This window comes from Heptranchias perlo, chromosome 3 (assembly GCF_035084215.1).
Source record: "Heptranchias perlo isolate sHepPer1 chromosome 3, sHepPer1.hap1, whole genome shotgun sequence".
Taxonomy (NCBI): Eukaryota; Metazoa; Chordata; class Chondrichthyes; order Hexanchiformes; family Hexanchidae; genus Heptranchias; species Heptranchias perlo.
This window is the reverse complement of record NC_090327.1, coordinates 34,090,379-34,116,177: the sequence shown is the minus strand read 5'-3', so window position 1 is coordinate 34,116,177 and position 25,799 is coordinate 34,090,379. Positions and strand designations below refer to the sequence as shown.

Sequence of the window (25,799 nt, the reverse complement as noted above, 5' to 3'; positions counted from 1 at the left end):
ACATACCCAGGGATGGTGATGGAAGAGTCTGGGACGTTGGCTGAGAGGTATGATTCTGTGAGTATGGCTATGTCAGGCTGTTGCTTGACTCGTCTGTGGGACAGCTCTCCCAATTTTCGTGAGGACGACTTTGCAGGGTCGACTGGGCTTGATTTGCCATTGGCGTGTCCGGTGCCTAGTGGTCCGATGCCAGGTGGTCCGTCCGGTTTTATTTTTAATGTGACTTTTTTTTTAAGTGAGATTTTACAACCGAGTGGCTTGCTCGGCCCTTTCAGAGGGCAATTAAGAATCAACCACATTGCTGTTGGTCTGGAGTCACATTTGGGCCAGACGGGGTAGGGACGGCAGGTTTCCTCCCCTAAAGGGCATTAGTGAACCAGATGGGTTTTTACGACAATGGCAACATACCAAGGGTTTTTCATGGTCAATTATTCACACAAAAGCAAGGCTCAACTTCAACTCTACAAGTGCTTTATATTACCAGGTAAATGATGTAATTTTTTCACTTTACTCGGGATAACATGTCTTTTGAAAAGAAATAGATCATGTACAATCATCGTCGGTACAGCACAGGAGGAGGATATTCGTCCCATCGTGCCTGTGTCGGCTCTTTGAAAGAGCTATCCAATTAGTCCCATTCCCCTACGCTTTTCCCACAGCCCTGCAATTTTTTTCCCTTCAAGTATTTATCCAATTCCCTTTGGAGAGTTACTGCTGAATCTGCTTCCACCACCCTTTCAGGCAGTGCATTCCAGATCATTACAACTTGCTGCATAAAAAAATAATTCCTCATGTCGCCTCTGGCTCTTTACCAACCACCTTAAATCTGGGTCCTCTTGTTACTGATCCTTCTGCCACTGGAAACAGTTTCTCCTTATTTACTCTATCAAAACCATTCATGATTTTGAACACCTTTATCAAATCTCCCCTTAACCTTCTCCGTTCTAAGGAGAACAACCCCAGCTTCTCCAGTCTCTCCACATAACTGAAGTCCCTCATCCCTGGTACCATTGTGGTAAATCTCTTCTGCACCCTCTCCAAGGCCTTGACATCTTTCCTAAAGTGTGGTGCCCAGAATTGAACACAATACTTCAGCCGTGAGCTAACCAATGTTTTATAAAGGTTTAGCATAACTTCCTTGTTTTTGTACTCTATGCCTCTATTAATAAAGCCCAGGATCCCATATGCTTTTTCAAAAGCCTTCTCAACTTGTCCTGCCACTTTCAAAGATTTGTGTACATACACCCCCAGACCTCTATTCCTACACTGCTTTTAAAATTGAACTATTTAGTTTATATTGCCTCTCCTCATTCTTCCTACCAAAATGTATCACTTCACACTTCTCTGCGTTAAATTTCATCTGCCATGTGTCTGCCCATTTCACCTACGTCCTCCTGAAGTCCATTACTATCCTCCACATTGTATACCACATTTCCAAGTTTCGGGTCATCTGCAAACTTTGAAATGATGCCCTCCATAACCAAGTCCAGGTCATTAATATAAAAGCAAAAAGAGCAGTGATCCTAATACCGACCCCTGGGGAACACCACTGTATACTTTCCTCCAGTCTGAAAAACAACCGTTCACCATTACTCTCTACTTTCTGTCCCCTAGCAGATTATGTATCGATGCTGCCACTGTCCCTTTAATCCCATGGGCTTTAACTTTGCTAACAAGTCTATTATGTGGTACTTTATCAAATGCCTTTTGAAAGTCCATATGCACAACATCAACTCCACTACCCTCATCAACCCTCTCCATTACTTCATCAAAGAACTCAATCAAGTTAGTCAAACACGATTTTCCTTTAATCCATGAAGACTTTCATTTATTAGCCCATACTTTTCTAAGTGCCAATTAATTTTGTCTCGGACTATTGTCTCTTTAAAAAAAAAAGTTTCCCCACCACCGACGTTAGGTTGACTGGCCTATAATTGCCGGGTTTATCAAACTCCCCTTTTTTGAACAGGGGTGTAACATTTGCAATCCTCCAGTCCTCTGGCACCGTCCCCATATCTAAGGAGGATTGGAAGATTGTGGCCAGGGCCTCCGCAATTTCTGCCCTTACTTTCCTCAGTTACCTAGGATGCATCCCATCTGGACTGGGTGGCTTTTCTGCTTTGAGTACCATCAACCATTTAAGTACCTACTCTTCATCTATTTTTATCCTCTCTAATATCGCTACTACCTCCTCCTTTACTGCTACAATGGCAGCATCTTCTCTCGTGAAGACCGATGCAAAGTATTCATTTAGTACCTCAGCCGTTTCCTCTGCCACCACAAGATGATCTCCTTTTTGGTCCCTAATCGGTCCCACCTTTCCTTTGATTACCCTTTTACTATTTAGATGTTTATTATAAAAGGCTTTTGGTTCCCTTTTATTTTAGCCACTAATCTATTCTCACCCTCTCTTTGCCTTTCTTATTTCCTTTTTTTAAGATCTCCTCTGTACTTTCTGTATTCAGCTTGGTGCTCTACTGTATTATGAGCCTTACATTTGTCATAAGCCTCCTTCTTCTGTTCAATTTTAATCTCTATATCTTTAGTCATCCAGGGTGCTCTAGCTTTAGATGGCCTTCCTTTCCCCCTCATGGGAATGTGTCTACTCTGCACCCGAACTATCGCCTCCTCGAAGGCTTCCCATTGTTCAATTACTGTTTTGCCTGCCAATTTTTGATTCCAATCCACCTGGACAAGATCCCTTTTTAACCCACTGAAATTAACCATCCTTCAGTGATGTATTTTCACATTTAATTGTCCCTTGTCCTTTTCCATAACTATTCTAAACTTAATGATATTATGATCGCTGTTCCCCAAATACTCGCCCACTGAAACATGCCCCATTTGCCTCAGTTCATTCCCCAGAACTAGATCCAGCACTGCTTCCTTCCTCATTGGGGTGGAAACACACTGTTCAAGAAAGTTCTCTTGTACACATTTCAGGAATTCCTCCCCCTCTTTGCCCTTTACACTCTTACTGTCCCAGTTTATATTGGGATAATTGAAGTCCCTCGTTATCACTAATCTATAGTTCTTGCATCTTTCTGTAATTTGCCTGCAAATTTGCTCCTCTATCTCCTTCCCACTATTTGGTGGCTTGTGGTATACACCCAGTAGTGTAATAGCTCCTCTATTGTTCCTTAATTGTAACCAAATAGATTCTGTCTTTGACCCCAAAACTACATCATCCCTTTCCAGTACTATAATAGCTTCATTGATCAATACTGCCACCCCCACTCCTTTCATTCCTTCCCTATCTTTCCTTATTACCTTGTAGCCAATATTAAGCACCCAATCCTCCCCTTCTTTGAGCCAGGTCTCCATTATTGCTACTATATAATAGTCCCAAGTGACGACTTGAGCCTGTAGCTTACCAACCTTATTTACCACATGCATTCCAAACTTATCTCAGACTGCCACGCATTTGTGCCCTGTCTGATCCTTCCTATTTCTGAACTATTCTTTACTCTAGTTCTACCTGTCCCTCCCAGTCTTCTGTGCACTTTAGTTCTCCTCTCTAATGTTTCATCCTGGTGTCCATCCTCCGGCCAAATTAGTTTAAAACCACCCCCACAGCACTAATTAACCTCCCTGCGAGGACATTGGTCCCAGCCCTGTTGAGGTGCAACCTGATATCTTCTGCCCCTTGAACTGGTCCCAATGCCCCTGGAATCTGAAGTCCTCCCTCCAGCCACGCATTAATCTATTTTATCCTACTATTTCTGTACTCACTAGGACAAGGTGCTGGGAGTAATCCAGAGATTACTACCTTTGAGGTCCTGCTTTTTAACTTCCTCCCTAGCTCCAGAAACTCTGACTGCAGGACCTCACCCCTTTTCCTTCACATGTCATGTGGGAACTATCAAGAATGTAGCACCTCATGGCTATGGTCACCTAGCATATTTCTCACACTCCTAGATATGATGAAAAACACAGTCATCTGATTATCTCACCTCTGGCTTCCAATCTTCAATCCCCCCTCCCCCAAACACACATCAACCTTTGATTTCTCCACTGAATCAATATTATGATCATTGCTCCTCCAAACTTTTGTGTATCTTGCAAGCTCCAAATATGCTATCCAACAGATGCTTCATCTTTACTGAATTGAAATCAAGAATTATTGCACCATCACAGTCTCCAACATTAACCCATTCTTTCCACCTTAAAATTGAAACACCTTACTTCCCTCAGCCTAGCCTCCTATAATCTATAGGATTAAAAACGTAATCTTGGAATTATCAACTTTGTTGGCGATTCACCTTTTTTCCCCTCAATAACGTGAAATAAACTAATTAAAACAGGTCTTAAAAAGCACATAAGCAAGCATTTGCACTATGCTTCCCAGTATAGTGATCAGTAGCTGGAACCCTGACTCATTTTCCCCTCCCTAATCCAGGGGTACTGAAGCCAATTGTAGTACCCCAACTACTGCCCTGAATGCACAAACATCCATTTAATTAATGAATTGGACATTCCACCATTGTTAGGCTGGCTTGGGAGATGATGACAGGGATAAGGAGGTGGGGGGAAACTGGTCCAACGGTCAACTTGAATTTAGAGCAGCTCAAGCACTTTGCTCCAGTATTAAAATTATACTCCTTAAAACCCAATGCCAATACATTTCTCCGTTGCAGAGACCACCTACTAAGTCATACTGCAGCCTTTGTGGTCAGAGTTTACAAAGTAATCATTTGGGGGCTTTACTGTTGCTTAAACAGTTCTTAAAATGAACACCCACGAATGAATGACAGAAATAACAATACACAAAGTAATGGCCTATTAATTTTTTTTAAAAGGTAGCTGTCTCATTCAATTCCTGTATTGAAATGAGTGCTCATACCGAAAACCTAATTTTCTTTATTATTTTAAGGCGCTGTTCAGTTCCACTAACCTTGCAAAATGCTTTATCAGCATGCCAATTTCTTTTTGGGGAAACCGAACAATACAACTGGGATCCACAAGGTGAAAACCACTCCTTAAAAAGCTCCGCAAGGCCTTGTATGAATGAACGATAATTAATGTCCAAATTAATTACTAAAAGGTTTTATAAATAAAGATTTAAGGAGGTGAGCACAAGTTACTCAATGTTGCAGGAGGGAAGGAACAATACACACAGATATGCCATTACCATTAAAAACTAGAACAATTCGGCAGCTTAAAAGGGGTTTCCAGGGAACGTCATGGCAACCGACAGTTCTCAGCTCTGCTCCCTTTCTGATGCGTGACTGAATTTCACAATCCTCTCAATATCTGTGCACCACAGACTCAGGTTTACTGTTTTTAAAATTGCTGCAGATTGCTCAAGTGGGTATTTCACTCATGCTACAAAGACAAAAGTGTCAACACTGCAGTACTGCGACAAAAATCAATGCATCCACCAGCCTCAGGTACTGATAGAGCAGGCACAGATTACCCATCATTACCCACCTCAGGATATGTACATCAGTGTTTCATCACCACATTAAGAAGGGGGTTACATTGTCAATTCTCCATTTATCTAAAAGCGGTATTAAAAAACTGATTATTGTTAAAAGTGGATCATATTTCCCCCTTCTTGTACCTAGTGTCACCGTCAGTATTTCAAAGTCAGGTATGGCACCTTGATGAAACGTTTTAACCCAAGCTTCAGAACAGCACCCCATCCTACATACCATTGTGATATTTATCATTCCAGCCATTCTTGTATACAACTTGTGGCTAAAATTCCCAATTTAGTGCCAAAATTCCAGACAGTTTTGTATTGTGGTTTTGCACCCGTTAACAACTGGACAGAGTTTACCAAGTAATTATATTAAACAACCCCTCCGCGGTTCAAGAGCTAGAATCCTACACATCTAAAGAAGACCATTTTAATCCCAGTTCAGGCTGGGCCACACCCAGATACCAAAACTGAAATGAACATATTCCAAACCACTACATCACGATTTCGCTCTCTTCCCCCACCTCTCTCCCCACTACCTGTTACCCCCCGCCCAACCTTCTCTCCCTCTCCTAAATGAGTCTCCATCTGCCCTCTCAGGTGAACATAAAAGATCCCATGGCACCATTTGAAGAGCAGAATTCTCCCAATGTCCTGGTTAATATTTATCCCTCAACAGCCATCCCCAAAACAGATTATCTGGCCATTTATTCCATTGCTGTTTTTGGGACCTTAAGTGCACAAATTACCCTATATTACTACAGTAACTATACTTGCTTGGCCTTCACTGGGATATCCCGAGATCATGAAAAGAGACTATATAAATGCAAGTTTATTTTTTAATTCCCTTCCCCATCTCCCTCACTCAGTTCCCCTTTTCCTTTCCCTCCTTACACCTCTCCCCTCTTCAGAGCATGTTTAAGATATTTCAAATACTTAACATTAATCACAATATAACAGAAATAAAATGAGCTACTATACCTGTCCTTTAAATCAACTGGAATAGCATTACAAGTTTACACGGTAAGTACAGATGAGGGAGGCCATGCAGCCCACCTTAGTTTATTAATCTTAAAAAAAAGCACTACACTCTGCCCCCATTTGTTTCTTACAAGACCCCAGGCCATTTCCCTCCACTACCCCATTCTGGAGCCAATTCTAAACATTAATCCTTCTTTGTGTAAACAAGAACTTACTAAATTTGATTTGCATCAGTTTAAACCTCTGCCCCTTTTGCCTTTTACCAACAAATCCATAAGGATAGTGATAGACTTCAAGAGGATATAGACAGGCTCGTGGAATGGGCGGACATGGCAGATGAAATTTAATGCAGAAAAGTGTGAAGTAATACCTTTCAGTCGGAAGAATGAGGAGAGGCAATAGAAACTAAAGGGTACAATTCCAAAAGGGGTGCAGGAACAGAGAGATCTGAGGGTATATGTGTACAAATTATTGAAGGTGGCAGGGCAGTTTGAGAAAGTGTTTAAGAAAGCATACGGGATCTTGGGCTTTATAAATAGAGGCATAGAGTACAAAAGCAAGTTGGTTCTGATGAACCTTTATAAAACACTGGCTCAGCCACAACTGGAATATTGTGTCCAGTTCTGGGCACCGCACTTTAGGAAGGATGTGAAGGCCTTAGAGAGGATGCAGAAGAGATTTACTAGAATAATTCCAGGGATGAGAGACTTCAGTTACATGGATAGACTGGAGAAGCTGGGGTTATTCTCCTTAGAGCAGGGAAGGTTGAGAGGAGATTTGATAGAGGTATTCAAAATAATGAAGCATCTGGACAGAGTAGATAGAGAGAAACTGTTCCCATTGGCTGAAGGGTCAAGAACCAGAGGACATAGATTTAAGGTGATTGGCAAAAGAACCAAAGGCGACACGAGGAAAAACTTTTTTACACAGCAAGTGGTTATGATCTGGAATGCACTGCCTGAGGGGGTAATGGAGGCAGATTCAATTATCGCTTTCAAAAGGGAATTGAATAAGTACTTGAAGGGAAAAAATTTGCAGGGCTACAGGGATAGGGCGGGGGAGTGGGACTAGCTGGATTGCTCTTGCAGAGTGCCAGCACAGACTCGAAGGGCCAAATGGCCTCCTTCCGTGCTGTAACTATTCTACGATTCTATGATTACACTGGGTGTCATCAACAGAAAACCAAATTTACACATGCCCCCTTTTTCTTTATAAAAGGGGCAAAACTAATAAGGAAACTCAAATATAAAATATACATTCAACAAAAGGAAACTTATAAAATTAAATCATATCATTACTACTTGTGGCTATAAAGATATTACATTTCTTGCCATGCCCACCAGTCGCAGAAGGCCTCACTCATACCAGTGGAAAATGATAGAGCCTCTCCTAGAGCAGTCTAATGCACAACTTTGGCATTCTTCAAGCCTGTACTGTTACACAAATACCGCACGCTAACCCACTGCGCCACGATATCCATGTCCCATTCAGTCTGTCTGCATAATAAACAAGGGGAAAGCGCGAATGCAGTCCTCCACTACCACAAATTATGCACATTTGGGGATATCACAGGCTTCAGCACACCCCAAGTGCAATGGGATAGCCTCAGCCTGGGAGAACCACCTTTTTGATCATGGCGTCTCCCCTGCCAGTTAAGTATCTGCTTTTGTGACACACCTTAAAGCAATGTTCTAGATTTTCTTCTTCTATGCTATTTAATCCCTTCTATATCTCTATAAAATCACCCATTGGTCTTTTCAACCTTGAAAGAAGGCAAGTTTAACCAGTCTTTCCTCCTAAGTCAACCCTCTGACACTAGGGATCAACGTCTTGGCTCTTCTCTGCAGGCTCCAGAACTTCTAACTTGTGACTAAGCGAAGGCTGTGGAACCACCAGACATTCGTAATAGCAGCGACCAAAATCACTGGGCACCAACATTAGAGAAGTGAACTGTGTTGCATCCGACACAAAGTTACATGTTTTTTTGCAAGCAGTTTGTAAATTCCCAGAAGAAACTCCCAGAGTCGCAGAGGCCTGTACAAAGTGCAGCAAGCATAAGCATGTGTTGGAAAATAGCCACTGGTCCAGTCCAGTCATGTGCCCACCAGTGATCTGCTGCTAAATGCGCCAGTCTCACTGCCCGAAGCAAGTGCGCGTTTCAAGAGCAATTATTTTACGGCACCTTATTACTTTGAAGGCTAAACCCTCCACCAGTGATCCAAATGACTATGCAATAATTCCTGCTGGAAAAAGCACATATGCAGGTCTTGGGTGAGGGCAGGATCAATATTATCCACGGTTGTATAGCCTGCCAGCATTCACTGTCTGGACGCACACGTGGAGAATGATGACTTATGGAACTGTATCCCAGCAGATCAGTGCCTTCAGGAGAGATGAGGAAAACGGTTGGAGTGGGGGTAAGATAAAACAAAGCCTTGAAGCTTTTATAATATTTTCAGATTTCAACATCTATTTTCTTCCAACTACCTTCCAATTTAATGGCCCATACAAAGGTTTGGTGCTTCAATCAGTTAATGTGGGATTGGATACTTACAGGCCCGTTTGAAACATCATTATCAATTTTTCCTCCTCCAATCACGTTCTCTTCTCTTCCTGCCCCACTAGTGAAATTATCACTTCATTAGGATATGAGAAATTATTCAAAGCTTTTGACACTTCAATGTACAAAACGATCAAAGCTCCCCCAAAGAAACATAAATTCATCTTCCCATCAGATGGCTTTAAAGCAACAGTGTTAAAATACAGAAAGGTTCAGTGCATCATTTGTACCTTTGATAGCAACCTAATCATTTTTCCATGATAACACAAATGATTGTTGCTATGCTGCACCACCCCATTAAAATTTTATCCTTTTTCTATAACTGCAATGACTTGGGCTCCATTAGGACGGCTGCACTACAATCCCCGCCCCACCCCTCCCCGTTTTCTGTACAGTATTACAATAAGTATTGTTTGGTTTTTGCGTGGTAAAGTGATTTTTAAGCATGCAGTTTCTATTGCTTCAACATGATGCACCAGGGAATGGTAATGAAACAATTGCACTCCTGCACCCTCACATGGCATTTTACTGATCTTAGTCATTGTCAGGGAAAAGTTGGTTCATCTTCCACCCATGTGGCGGTGGTGGTGGAGGTGGTGGAGACGCAAATGATAGACAATTACATCACGCCCACTGTTATGAGGAATTGTTCTTTTACAAGGGGAACACAAACATATTTGAAGATGATGTCAAACTACAAGGGCACTTGATTCTGAGAAGTCAGCTTTGGAAATACAAATAGATGAAAACAAAAAGGACAGGTAAAGGCCAGCTGGACCATCCCGTGTGTCCCACAGTCATGGTATCACTTACGCACAACATGACCCAATTCCAGGAGACCACACTGACTAAGAGACACATCCCTGATGCCCATCTAATTTCTATGCGTAGTTAGGTCGGAAATTCTCCGGAACTGGGTCCAGCTTCCTTTTGAATGTTTGCAGCATTCACATTCACTACAACAGCTGGCAACTTGTTTCAAAGGTCGACAACTCAAATAGCCAATCCATAGGGATTGAATCTAATCATTTCACTATTTTAAAAGGCCTCAATCAAATCTCCTCGAAGTCTACGCTTCTCTAGAGTAGAAAGTCACAGTTTTTTAATTCTATCATGGCCTTTAAACTAAGTAATAATCTAGAGTCCCTCCTCTGAACCTTTTCAAAGGGCCTTTATATCATCCACCATGTGGGGGGACCAAAAAACATAGTATTCTAAATGAAGCCTAACCAAAACCTTATACAAAGACAGTATAGTATTTTTTGTTTTGTCTTTAATCGTCCTGGCAATATATCCTAATGTTATTTGCTTTTTCAATAGCCTCATGGCACTGGTCGTGGACCTTCAGAGACTCAGGTACTAAATCACCCAGGTCTTTCTCCTGCTCAACAGCCTTGAGTACACAACCCTACATGGTGTACTCATGCTTGTGTTGACCCTACCCATGTACATAACACTGTATCCATCATACTAAATGACATCTGCCAGATGCCATTTCCCCGTCATATCGAGATCTGATTATAATCCAAGTTTCTCATCTAATGTCCTAATAACTGTACATATCTTTGCATCATTTGTGAACTTGCAAACAGTTCTCCCAACACCAAATCAACTGATAAAGATGGTGGACAGCAACGGCCCTAACACCGATCCCTGCAGGGCTCCATTAGCAATTGGCTCCCATGCATAACCACTAACATTAATAAAAACCTTCTATCTACAAGAATGCAACTAATTCCTTATCCAACCCAAAATCTCTCTGATAATCCCACTGGATACAACCTTATTAAAGAAAAGACTTGCATTTAGATAGCACCTGTCATGTCCTCAGAACATCCCAACGTACTTTACAGCCAATGAAGTACTTTTTGAAGTGTAGTCACTGTTGTGATGTAGGAATGCAGCAGCCAAATTGTGCACAGCAAGGTCCAACAAACATCAATGAGTTAATGGAAAAATATATATTTTTTTAAAAAGACATTGGTTAAGAAATAAATATTGACCAGGACTCCGGGGAGAATTCCCCTGCCCTTCTTCTCATGGGATCTTTTACGTCCACCTGAGAGCGCAGACAGGGCCTCAGTTTAAAGTCTCATCCGACAGTGCAGCAGTCAGTCAGTACTGCACTGAAGTGCAAGCCTAGATTATGTGCTCTGGGGCGACTTGAACCCACAACCATCGGACTCAGATGTGAGAACGCTACCACTGAGCCAAGGCTGACAAGTAGACTATTGTGTGGCACCTTGTCAAAGGCTTTTTGGAAACCAAGATATGCAATGTCAACTGGGACCTAAATTCACCAACCTAGTCATTTCTTCAACAATCTGAAGCAGGTTGGCAAGACATGACCACCATTTCCAGAAGCTATAGGAAGATGCTCTGTCAAGGTGGTCATACATTGTTTCTCTTATCATCCATTCTCACAACTTGCCTATAACTGAAGTCAAGCTAATAGGCCTATAATTTCTTAATTCAGACTTATTGCCCTTTTTACATATTGACTGCACATAGATAGGCCTCTTTCCAGTGCATGGGAACAATCTCAGACCCCAGCAAGCTGTTAAGTATGGAAGCAAGCGAATTGAACAAAATATGCAACTGGACAGAATAGCAGATTAAGTTTAATATGGACAAGTGTAAAGTCCTGCAAGCAGGAAGAAAAAATAAGCGACACACAAATTTCACTAATGATGTTAAAATAGCTAAGGATGAAATTGACTGAGATCTAGAGGTCGTCGTAGACGCTACATTCAATATTTCCCATCAGTGCTGAGCAGCACATCAACAGATCATTCATAATCTAACTGAAGGCAGAACTGGCTCGAAGGGCTGAATGGCCTACTCCTGTTCCAATGTAACAAAGCAAATTGAATTCTGAACCACATAGCTAAAACAGTAAGTACAAGTCGGAAGAAGTCATGGTCAAACTATATAGTGCTCTGGTCAGACCAAATCTCAAGTAATCTGTCCAGATCTGGTCCAAGTCACAAGGGAGGTATTCAAGCACTGGAGGAAATTGAGAGAAGAGACACAAGGTTGATCAGTGTCTGAATTATGAAAAAAAGACTAGAAACTTTAACTTTTCAACTTTGAAAGAAGGCTGAAAAGTGATCTTTAAAAATATAATAGTAAATGGTATGGAAAAGATGAATCCAGAAAATTACTTCAAACTAAATTGTGCAAATAGAAACAAACAGTTTCATATCAAATTTAAGACTGATGTCAGGAGGTTCTCCTTCACACAAATAGTGATCAATACACGGAATAGATTTCTGGGGTCGAATAATGGAGGTGAAAACATTTAAGAAAAAAAACTACATAATACACTAGGACAAGGAGGACGGCAGGGGACAGGTAGCATAGTGGGTACGGTAGCATAGTGGTTATGTTACTGGACTTGGAATCCCACCACAGCAGCTGGGGAATTTGAATACAGTTAATTAAATAAAATCCGGAGTAAAAAAAAAACTAGTATCAGAACGGTGACAATGAAACTACTGGATTGTTGTAAAAATCCATCTGGTTCAGTAATGCCCTTTAGGGAAGGAAACCTGCCACCTAACCCGGTCTGGCCTATATGTGACACACAGCAATGTGCTCGATTCTTAAACACCCTCTGAAATGGCCTAGCGAGCTACTCAGTTGTACAATCTCGCTGCAGAAAATAACAAGAATAAAACCAGATAAGACGAAGGCAAACCAAGTCCAGTCAAAGTCCTCCTCACTAACATATGGGGATTTGTGCCAAAATTGGGAAAGCTGTCCCACAGACTAGTCAAGCTGTTGCTTGACATAACCATACTCACAGAATCATACCTTTCAGCCAAACATCCCAGAGTCTTCCATCACCATCCTTGGGTATGTCCTGTCCCACCGGAGGTGGCGGTGCAATGGTATACAGTCAGGAGGGAGTCCTCAACGTTGACTCTGGACCCCATCAAATCTCATGGCATCAGGTCAAACACGGGCAAGGAAACCTCCTGCTGATTACCACCTACCGCCCTCCCTCAGCTGATGAGTCAATCCTCTTCTCCATGTTGAGCACCACTTAGAGGAAGCACTGAGAGTAGCAAGAGCACAGAATGTACTCAGGGTGGGGGACTTCAATGTCCACCACCAAGAGTGGCTAGGCAGCACCACTACTGACCGAGCTGGCTGAGTCCTGAAGGACATAGCTGTCAGATTGAGCCTGCGGTAGGTGGTGAGGGAAAAACCTACTTGAACTCGTCCTCACCAATCTACCTGTCACAGATGCATCTGTCCATGTATTGGTAGGAGTGATCACCACAAAGTCCTTGTGGAGAAGAAGTCCCGTCTTCACACCAAGGACACCATCCAACATGTTGTGTGGCACCACCAGCGTGCTAAATGGAATAGGTTCAGAACAGATCTAGCAGCTCAAAACTGGGCATCCATGATGCACTATGGGCTATCAGCAGCAGTAGAATTGTATTCTAGCACAATCTGTAACCTCATGGCACGGCATATTCCTCACACTACCATTACCAACAAGCCAGGGGATCAACGCTGGTTCAATGAGGAGTGTAGAAGAGCATGCCAGGAGCAGCACCAGGCATACCTAAAAATGAGGTGCCAATCTGGTGAAGCTACAACACAGGACTACATGCATGCTAAACAGCAGAAGCAACATGCTACAGACAGAGCTAAGTGATTCCACAGCCAACGGATCAGATCAAAGCTCTGCAGTCCTGCCACATCCGGTCGTGAATGGTGGTGGACAATTAAACAACTAACGGGAGGAGGAGGCTCCGTGACTATCCCCATCCTCAATGATGGCAGAGTCCAGCACGTGAGTGCAAAAGACAAGGCTGAAGCGTTTGCAACCATCTTCAGCCAGAAGTGTTGAGTGGATGATCCATCTCGGCCTCCTCCCAATATCCCCACCATCACAGAAGTCAGTCTTCGGTCAATTCACTCCATGAGATATCAAGAAACGGCTGAGTGCACTGGATACAACAAAAGCTATGGGCCCCGACAACATCCCAGCTGTAGTGCTGAAGACTTGTGCTCCAGAACAAGCCGCGTCTCTAGCCAAACAGTACAGCTATAACATTGGCATCTACCTGACAAAGGAAAATTGCCCAGGTATGTCCTATCCACAAAAAGCAGGACAAATCTAATCCAGCCAATTACCACCCCATCAGTCTACTCTCCATCATCAGCAAAGAGATGGAAGGTGTCATCGACAGTGCGATCAAGCAGCACTCACTCAGCAATAACATGTTCACCGATGCGCAGTTTGGGTTCCGCCAGGAGCACTCGGCTCCAGACCTCATTATAGCCTTGGTCCAAACATGGACAAAAGAGCTGAGTTCCAGAGGTGAGAGTGACTGCCCTTGGCATCAAGACAGCATTTGACAGAGTGTGGCACCAAGGAGCCCTAGTAAAATTGAAGTCAATGGGAATCAGGGGAAAAAATCTCCAGTGGTTGGAATCATACCCAGCGCAAAGGAAGATGGTGGTGGTTGTTGGAGGCCAATCATCTCAGCCACAGGACATTACTGCATGAGTTCCTCAGGGAAGTGTCCTAGGCCCAACCATCTTCAGCTGCTTCATCAATGACCTTCCCTCCATCATAAGATCAGAAGTGGGGATGTTCGTTGATGATTGCACAATGTTCAGTTCCATTCACAATCCTTCAGATAACGAAGCAGTCCGTGCCCATATGCAGCAAGACCTGGACAACACCCAGGCTTGGGCTCATAAATGGCAAGTAACATTTGCGCCAGATAAGTGCCAGGCAACGACCATCTCCAACAAGAAAGAGTCTAACCACCTCCCCTTGACATTCAATGGCATTACCATCACCGAATCCCCAACCATCAACATCCTGGGGGTCACCATTAACCAGAAACTTAACTGGATCAGCCACATGAATACTGCGGCTACAAGAGCAGGTCAGAGGCTGAATATTCTGTGGCGAGTGACTCACCTCCTGACTCCCCAAAGCCTTTCATCCATCTACAAGGCACAAGTCAGGAGTGTGATGGAATACTCTCCACTTGCCTGGATGAGTGCAGCTCCAACACCACTTGAGAAGCTCGACACCATCCAGGACAAAGCAGTCCACTTGACTGGCACCCCATCCACTAGCATAAACATTCACTCCCTTCCCCACCGGAGCACCGTGGCTGCAGTGTGCACTATCCACAGGATGCACTGCAGTAGCCTTGGCAAGGGTTCTTCGACAGCACCTCCCAAACCCGCGACCTCTACCACCTAGAAGGACAAGGGCAGCAGGCACATGGGAACAACACCACCTGCACGTTCTCCTCCAAGTCACACACCATCCCGACTTGGAAATATATCGCCGTTCGGTCAAAATCCTGGAATTCCCTACCTAACAGCACCGTGGGAGAACCTTCACAAGGACTGCAGCGGTTCACGGCGGCGGCGACTCACCACCACCTTAAGGGCAATCAGGGATGGGCAATAAAAGCTGGCCTTGCCAGTGACGCCCACATCCCATGAACAAATAAAAAAAGTGTAGGGTTTTTAATCAATGGACGAAGTAAAATAGGCCGAATTGTCTTCCTCACAATATTTATTCCTGTGATCACCAAACACTGAAGGGGAAGTGAGAGATGAGTTAGTGGATGTGATTGAAGGTGCAGTTGAAGAGGTTGGTTTTGAGACACCGTGGGAGGGATTGCCTCAGCTACACTGTGGTTACCATTATATTTGAGAATTACAGGTAGGGTGGAGTGCACTAGGAACAGGAGTAAGCCATTCAGTCCCCTGAGCCTGTTCCACCATTCTGTTAGATCAAGGCTCAACTCCATTTACCTGGATATATATTTCTACCTGTGTCTTTTAATTCATCTAATTACATAATAGAAATTATTCAGGACAACTTTTAAAAGAGCGATCTCCAGAATATTTTTTAAAAATTGAATATGAATTGTAAGCACACAGTCACGCAACAAAAGGAATTCATCTAGCAAAAATGGACACACCCTAGTCTCAGTTGAGCTGTAGGTACTTGCAGTTTCTCACATTTGGCTCATTTCTCATTTGGCTCGACTAAGGTTTAGCACTGCAAGCAAAATTTCTCACCATCAGGACTTTTAGTTTTCCAATTTGAAGTAAAGAAAGAATCAAGTCATGCTTAAAGAATTTGGGTCAAACACAGCTGCAACAGGCCCCAAAGTATCTCCAGCTGCAGTGGTGGAGAAAGAACCAAAAGATATGGGGGGGGGATAAATGGAAAAAACAAACACATACCATACACATTGGGTTGCACGTAACCAGTCATGAGTCAAACTGCATAAGTACCAATTTAGTTTCACTGTTCATACTACGTGTAAACAGAATTAAAAATCTTGGATCTTAAAACAACTGTAATGGAGAGGGACAGCCATACTAATGGCTCAAAAGTAACATCTCCATCTCTGAGCTATGTAGGCAAGCAAAGTCCCAGGTTTAATTTGTTTTTGTTGAGTTAGCTGATCGCTGTCAGAGCAGTGCTAGGCCCATGACAATTAGCCTCCTTGGAGTACTCAAAAACAAAATCACTCAGCCATCTCACGATCGTTATACTTGTGGAGGTGCATGCGCAGACAAAAAAAAAAGGATAATCAGTCAGATAGCCTGCCATCGCTCGGTCAACACTCACCCATGAATGATGGGCACTTCAATGAGATATTGGAGGACAACAGGCACCTGAGGAAACATAGCTCAATGAGGAAGTCAACCCCTTGAAGGAGACAGAGAGGAGAATGAAAGAAAGGAGAAGAATATATTGTAGATAAAGTTGATGTGGGTGCGGTTGCATTACAGCATTCATAGCAGACATCTTTTTCAAAGAAACAAAAGAAGTCGTTGAGCATTATAACTGTGAATGCAGAAATTATGATTGGTTATGGGAATGTTTAGCGTTTGATTTTGTACATCATACCAGTAAAAAGGAAACAGATGCTGGAGTTTAAACATTTATCTCATACTGCAGTGGCCACACAACGATCTGAAATAAATTATCTAAGAATCCTATCTCGTGAGCATCATTTAATGTGCTGAGCAATGCCATAAAACTGGTCTTTTCTGCTACATGGATGGCTCAGTTGGAAAGTTCATTACCCAGTATGAAACTGAGTCATGCAAACCAAAGTGGCCTGGTTTGATTATTTGCCTGTGTTGAGCTAGCTGATCTCTACTGGGAGCAGTAATCAGATCGCTACTTTGGCCTCAGGACCCCTGGGCTAGGGAAGATGAAAAATATCAGCCTGGGTCTGAGAAAGGGAGTGGGACTAGCTGAATTGCTCTTGCATAGAGCCAACGCGGACTCAATGGGCCGAATGGCCTCCTTCCGTGCTGTAACCTTTCTATGATTCTATGGGTCCCTGTTCTGGATTTCTATCTAGTGATGATTGCTGCATGGCATGAACATCAAGTGGGATCCAGACAGATTCAGCTGTGATGACCCCACAACCAAACAGTCGGCCAACATTCACTGCCTAGGTTATAGATTATGTTAGAAAGATTATCTGTAATCACCAGGCATTGTTCTCTGACTATATATGCTGTGCCTTTATGGAACCCTTCACTCACCTGACGAAGGAGCAAAGCTCCGAAAGCTTGTGATTTCAAATAAAGCTGTTGGACTATAACCTGGTGTTGTTCGACTCCTTACATAGGTTTATAGATGAGGAAGGGGTGAGTGACCAGAGAGCTGCTGGCCCTTTTGATACACTACCCTCCCTGCCACAAGTCAGCAGCTGCAGGGGTGAGTGGAGGAAAAAAAAGCCATTTAAAAAACATATTACACCCAAACTAGCACATTGCTTTATGTTGCAGCTATCCAAAGATGAATACATGGCATCGACTCCACGGGGACAACTGTTTTGGGAGGAAAGGAGAATCGGTTCCTCCTCATTTTTTAAAATTTGGTCTTCCCATTACAGCCACACCATGGAGCTCTGCAGCAACTGGATTAACAGACCGGTGGTATGTATTATTGAAACATAACTGCAGATTAATATAGATGTGATTGATGCTGCCTGCCAGCAACGGGGTACCTGGAGACAGTGAAGGTACTTTCTCGCATGCAATGAAGGCAAAAGGCAGGCAGGCACATGCTGGAAGTTGCTTTTACACAATATGGGAGTTTCTGATCTTCTTTCAGGAGAACGAACACTGTGTGCTGTACTCCCCCTTTTACATTCACTAAGAGGAGGCGGTATGTGCAATAGAGACCCAGGATGCAAACACACAGGACTAGCTCCCAGCATATTTTACTAAACTGATAGCACATTCACAGACCCACATTCTACAAGTGCCATCAGTTCCCCTAATGTCAGATCGTTTACACTGTGAAATGCAGCCAAAAGAGGGAGAACTATGCGTCCATCATCAGCTCCACTACTATAGAGTAAAAGTATCTATAGTTCTAGTAGCTGATTGAAGACCAGCACTAAGCAGAGTCTACTGCCCTTAAACAATGCAGAGCAAAATTTTAAACATTGTTATGCGATTCACAAAAAGGTTAAGATGATTGACATTAGGTTTTGTACTCTTCAGCATCTATTATTAGTCTTCACAATAATGAGACTGAGGTGTGAAATGTCACACAAGGTTGCTTGGGCGTCTGCTGAGAACAGCACACTATCAAGGCGAGAGCAACTTAATTTTTTCCTAGAATTCCAGGCCTTCAGCAAATAATCTAGATTAAATGCAATAATGAAGGACTGCTGCCTCGTTGGAGGCATCATCCTTCAGATGAGATATTAAACAAATATGCTGTGTTCCTGTTTAGGTGGACATTAAGGCACTACGGAAGAATAAAGTTCTCCTGGTTTAATAGTCAGCATTCCTCCTGCAACCTCAACCAACACCCCCAAAAAATAGATCAATTGGTCATTCATCTCACTGATGTTTGTAGAATTTTGCTAGTGCAGGATGGAGGGTCTATTTCCCTATATAGCAGTCACTTCAAAGTAATTTCCTATCTGGCAGGGTAATACAAGACAAAAATATCAGGGACATTCAAAATGCACCTAGATGCTACAATAGTTAGGGTACTAAATGACATGAGCTTCAGTTTTTAATAAAATATCTTTCCACATCCACAACTTTCGTTATGATTCCCCAACCAGTCCCACCATCACCTCTCATGAACCAGGTTCACTATTTTAATGGATGTGGGAGAATCCATTCTGTGTATCACCGTACCATGCACTGTCTGGGAAATTAGGTTTACATGGGAAAGTTATGCAATGAGCTGTGCCCTGTACAACAGAATTCTCCTACACTTATTCCATAATTCAAAAATGAATTATTTTTGGAGATATGATTGATAAACTTGAATTTATATAGCAGCACCTTTCACATCCTTAGGACTTTACAGCCAATGAATTACTTTTGGATTGCAGTCACTATTGATTTGTAAGCAAAAGCTGCAGCCAATTTGTGCACAGAAACATCAATGAGACAAATGACAGTTAATTTGTTTTTGGTAGCATTGGATGAAGGAAAAATGTTAGCCAGGACATTAGAAAACTCTCCTGATCTTTAAATAGTGCTAAAAGGATCTTTTGTGTCCACTTGAAGGGGCAGACAAGGCCTCAGCTTAACATCTCATCTGAAAAATGGCATCTGACAAATCAGGAATCCCTCAGCACTGCACTGAAATGGCCACCTATATTATGTGCTCAGGTCCTAGAGAGTGCCACCACTGAACCAAGGCTCAAGAGATTCTACCATCATTATGCCAAATCAAGGCGACAACCACATCCCAAGAATGAAAAATATAAATATAAACAAAATCTGGCAGTGACAAAAGCATGAGTGAGGATTTCATCAGCAGATGGTTTGAGGTAGGGGCCAAGGTGAACGTTGGCAATCTTTGTGATGAAGAAGAAATGGAGACGGAAACTGATCACATGGTCAAATAGAACACCAAAGTTACAAGCCATCTGGTTCAGCCCTAGATGGTGGCTAGGCAGGTATACCATCGGTGGCGAAGAACATAAGAAATAGGAGCAGGAGTAGGCCAATCGGCCCCTCGAGCCTGCTCCGCCATTCAATAAGATGATGGCTGATCTGATCCTAACTTCAAATCTAAATTCATGTCCAATTTCCTGCCCGCTCCCCGTAACCCCTAATTCCCTTTACTTCTAGTACTGGGGGAGCTAAAGATGATGGCTTCGGTCTTCCCATTGTTTAGCTGGAGAAAATTATAGCTCATCCAAGACTAGACGTCGAACAAGCAGTTTGGTTGCTCAGGAAAAAAGGGGGAAAACCATGGTAAAAGATGCCAAGGTGCTATTCAAAGAACGACATGGAGTTCTGGTTGAGGAAAGAATACTGGCCAAAAGACCAACACCCTGCTCTTTTTTGAATTGTGTTATAGGATCTTCCACCTGAACAAGCAGATGAGACCTCAGTTTTAGCATCTTAAGTGAAGGACAAAAAAAAAATTGCACCCAAAAATTCAATCAAACTTAAACAAAAAACCACCTTGCCCAAAACTTAAAGCAGTTTTACAAACCGATGCGTCTTAGTTTTAATTTTTTTAAAATTATTTGGATAGTTTCCTTCCAATTACTATTCAGTAAAGCCATTGCATGCTGGAAGAACTCATATCTTACAATCAAGATATAGGCTCAAACCTATCATGTGGCTGGTTAGGAATTTGCTTTATTGGAAACATTGTTGGCTCACACCATATCCTGGCTGGGATACTCATTGTACGTCAGTAATAATCCCAATACTGCTCGAGTTTCCTTTGCAGCCTGGTCTCCCCTTCACTTGTGTGGCCTTTGGCAGACTTGCTGCATTCAAGTCTGGGCATCTCCTTGACTGCAGGATGGTGATCAGGCTAGCATTCAGCACTGAAAGTGGCACAGGAATGTGATTAAAAGAAAGGGCTTATATACACTAAGCAGAGTTGTCCTATTAAAATGGAATTATTGGTCCTACCAGTCCCGCCTTGCAAGAAAGTGCCTGGCCTCCACTTGGCAAATGCCCATAGTGGGAGGTAGTTTGAGGCACAGGACCACATCTTATCACTTCACGGTGCAGTGTTTTGCAGCAGCTGAGAGCAGTCTTTGAGTATGGATGCTGGTTGGGATGGAGGCCCACAATAAAAAGCTAATGAGCAACACTGCTGTAAGTGGTGCAGAATTTTCACTGACCTTTCAGCTTAGTCACAGTCACATCTAGGGTGGAGCTGTTGAAGAGTATGCCACGCACTAAAGACTGTCAACTTTATGAGTACGTTATTTATTTAGGTAAGTACTCCGGATCAGCATAAGGTGAATCAAATACAGCAAAAAATACACACTCAGCAGCTACTGTAATTGTAGTGCACAATGACACAATAAATTGAGTCACCCCCAACCCCAACCTGTTGCGCTCCCAATCTCAATCAATCTGCTGCAAAGAAGCAAGGAGGCATGAGAACGATCACTAGGCCACTGTTGTATGTCTCCCACTCTCAATGAGTAGCTTTGAGAGTTCCCTTGGAGACACCTGCCAACTCTTACTTCTTGGACACACAAACAATGTTAACCAGAGGGGAAGAAAAAAAAACAAATCACGTATCAGCACCCACTCAGAAAAAGAGTTAAGACTGCAAGCCCAGTTGGATCCATGCAATTTTGAAGCTTATTCCCGGATTCTTTTTTTCTCCTAGACAATTATCCTGAAGGTGTAATAGACTCCTTACTGGGATACAGTTACTGTTCAGCAACTTGACTTTCATTCATTATTTGCAAGCCTTGACAGTGCAGGGTTAACCGAAGGGGATATCGCAGCCGAGCTGTCACCCAATGTCCACACCTTTTAACAGGGTTCACAATCGGAAGTGAGAACCCTGGCTAATTTTCTCCTTCCTAGCCCAGCGACAAAGAAGCCAATTCTATTACCCTGACGACTGCTGGACCCGCTAACTCAGCATAGACCAGGCATCAAACCTGAAACTTTCCTAGTATGCAGGGTTCAGTTATTGACTGGAAAAACTCAAGCGCCTACAGGGGAGCTTTCAATCACTTTTTTAAAATCAGTAAATTGTGCACAGGGATGTACTTTTCAGAATAAACCTCAAGGATATGCTAGTAGGAATCCAGCGAATTGTGAATTTGACCACTCAATCAGCACGTCAACTACTGCAGTTGACATTTGGTATCAATAAATAACTCTTCTGATCCAGTATCACGTTGCTGCAAAAAAATAGAATCACTCCACAACACAGGATATGTAGCAGTACAGTGTGAACACCCTATTAAAGACAATCTCATAACTTATTTTCAAGACAACTGCAAGCCAATCATGTAGGTCATTTCCAAGTATAACAGGATATTTCACACATCTCCATTACATATCCTCCCAGTGTGTAAAAATATTTTTATGATATGCTCCCTGGCCAATTTTCTCCAAGTACTGAAGGCGCAACTTCCTAACCAATTGGAGCACCTGACTAAGATCAACCCAGCTGAAATTAGCCAACTCAGCAGACCAGGGATTGAATCTGGGGCCTTCTTAATCTGCAGGGCAGATATATTAATTGGATAAACCCACTAAACCAGTTTTAAAGAATTTTTTAAAAATATGTATACTTTTGAAAAGAAACCCCCAGAATATGTCAGAAGGGATCTTGTGAGTCATTCATTTGACCAGTCAATTGGGAAACCAGCTGCTGAAGTTGACATTTGACATCAATAAATAACTCTGCACTGACCTAGTATCACATGATTGCATAGTCACTGTACACAAAAGCTAAAATCACTCCACAACACAGGCTATGTAACAGTAGTGTGACATGCCCATTTAGAGACATTCATAATTTATGTCCACACAAACTAAGCCAATCATGTATGCCATTTCCAATGGTAAAGATATAACAAGTTAATTCACATATTCCCATTACATATCCTCCCAGTGTGTACATTTTTAAAAAATAAACACTCCCTCAATTTTCTTCTCTTCTGGAGGAAATGACTTGTTGGGATACAGTCCCATGAGTAATGGCTGCTCCCCAGAATCTCACTCAGGTAGCCATTCTTTACAGACAATTCAAGATGATGAGTGTTGGTAGACTATTTGACAGCCGAGAGAATCAAAGCTGAATTTGATCCTATCCTCCCTCGACAGTGCGCATATGCGCACTTTCTAGCAATTATCCTTGGAGAGCAATCAGAAGCAGGAAATCTGATTCATTTTTAAATAAAACTACCCAATTTTTATTAATAGAACCTTCATTATTCAAGAAATTTTGATTAATGTGTTACAAAGACTGGCTAAAAGGGAAATAATATATTTTTACCTTTCTTAAATCTAGCTGAGGGATGCCAATGCTGCAAAAAGGCATTCTGTGAACAAAGCTTTTCAGCTAACCAGTCCTACCACTTATTTATTGATCGGATGAAGGCAGCTCTTCGGGCCCTTTGATCTCATCCTCCAAGAATACCAACCCTAACCCAATCCTAATGTCTACCCACAGTCCGAACATCCACCTGGGAAGGTAGATAAGACTTTGGTTTAAACATCTCATCCAAAAGATGGAACTGCCTTACAAAGCAGCGCTCCTTCAGTAATGTGCTGGACATGTCATGCCCTTATGCCTGGAGTGGAGCTTGAGCTCATAACCTCCTAACCCAGAGGCGAGAATGTTACCCACTGAGCCAAATTCGTTGCCCTGTAGTAACGTATATCATTTTGAAAACCAGCCATTATCAGGAACTTCAAACAAGATTGTTGATTCAGTCATTAGTGCCCAATTACAGCTAGCTTTGTTCTGTAAGCTCACACCCACAAGAAACTTGTATTAACATATATCACTTAAGGGATGCAATTCAGGTTCATAAAATATAGTGAGTGCGAACTAGAAACTGAACTCTTGATTTAATTTTAAGTACAGAAAAAGAGGTCACAGTTTAAAAATTAATAGACCAAAAATAAAACAGTAATTCAGCAGAAGCTCCTGCTCAGGCAAGGGTGAACACATATGAATATAGGAATTGCTAGACAAAAAAAGACAAAGGCCCATCTAGTTCACCTTCTACCATCCTGGTAGTCACATGATAGAATAATAATGGAGTTGTTGACTAATCATAGCAACCAATCTCTATCATTAGTCTACAACAAACCCAGACACGACCCAAGGAAAACCCCAGTGATGGAGAGCTTTGGAAACCATAGGGCCAAAGTCACCTGTTCCTTCTAAGCATGATACACTTACCACACGACATGTCTCAAATTACTAATATATTGTATCCCAAAATGTTATTTTCTTAAAGAAATTTATCAAATTTGCATTTGAATAAATTAATACTAACTGCTTTCACCATCTCCATAGGGAACTTGTTCCACTAGATCGACCACTCGCTCAGTGAAATATTATTTCTGCAGATTAGTTTTGAATTTACTATCTTCAAGCACAGGTCGTATCCTCCATTTCTACAAACACACCAAAAACCCATCCCATAAACACGTAAATCGGTAGATTCTTTCCAAAAGGAAACCGCATGGATTTTTGTTCCCAAATGGGTTTAAGCTTGTAGGCGGTGAGAAAGATTGTGATTCAACTATGCTCTGTTAAAAACTGGCAAACTTCAATGTTCCCACTAATACTTTCAAACTATAATTTCTGCAGAAATATCTGGTGGACATCGTTTTGAGCAAAGAAGTGGTTTGTTACAAAATACTTACCCCTCCTCCCGGCAGAACTATGGGAGAAAATTTACCACACATCATTGGGATGGGAGAAGTTTGAGAATTTGAATTAGTTAAAAAGTGTCCGGAAATAAAAAGCTATTATCAATAAAAAAGTGACCACGAAGCTATCAGATTGTTGTAAACACCCAACTGGGCCGCTAATATCAGTTACAGAAAGAAACCTGCCATCCTTATCTGGTACGGCCTATATGTGACTCCAGTTCCACACCAATGTGGTTGAATCTTGACTACCCTCTGAAGTGGCCTAGCAAGCCACTCAGCTGTATCAAACTCAGGGCAACTAGGAATGGGCAATAAATGGCAGCCTTGTCAGCAACACCCAGGTCCTCAATCATTTTTTTTTAAAGTTACAGGTCGAAGTTGAGGCCAAAAGTAGTTTTGTTGCATGTGCACCCTCTTAAAAATATGAGCTGAATGATGCAGTGAGATATATACTGTCCTCTGACCTTTGAGTTCTGGATTCAAACCCAGCTCAGGTTGATGAGATGAAAAACAAAAGCAGATTGAGGAGTCTTGCAGGCAGGGCCCCACAGCACTAAACTACACCTAACTTGGAAATTGTACATAGAGGACACAGCATGGCTAGTGTAGGAAATAGAAGGTCACAATGGGAGTGTTCTTCTGAGGGTTGGACAGAGTAGAGGGAGCTTTAGTTTGTATCCAATCATACTATACCTGACCTGGGAGCCTTTGAAGCAGGCATTTCCATTACCATGATGAACACAAAATTCACAAAAAATCTGTAACTATTAAAGGTGGTTTAGCAGTCAAGTAGATGGCTGGAGTCACACAGCAGTAACTGGGATATTAGGCTGGCGATTGTTTCACTGTGAACAGTGAAGTATCAGTTTAAATTTCATATACAGAGAAAAAAATAATCACATTCTCAAATAAAGAATCCCGTACACATCCCTAGATATCCTGTATTGTCCTGCAACAAAAAGATCCAGATGCCTCTACAGCACCAGTCACACAATGCTGCATATCATCAGGTTTGACGTCACTCTTATCTGTAATGCATTACCACCAAAAATGTCTGGCAGTGATTATCAGGCAATGGCAATAACAGAAATTAGCTCCTGATCACTATCCAGCAATCCTGCTGGAAGTGTTTTGTGTATGTGGGCATGGAGTGAGAAAATG

General features: G+C 42.3%; 1 protein-coding gene and 1 pseudogene across 1 annotated transcript in view; both read right to left on the bottom strand.

Annotated features, from left to right (window-relative positions):
- The window catches only part of oxsr1b (oxidative stress responsive kinase 1b), a 216,610-nt gene that overhangs the window by 180,796 nt on the left and 10,015 nt on the right, over positions 1–25,799 (bottom strand). The gene's annotated exons all lie outside the window — the stretch shown is intronic.
- LOC137320321 (U1 spliceosomal RNA) lies at positions 7,913–8,063 on the bottom strand (annotated as a pseudogene).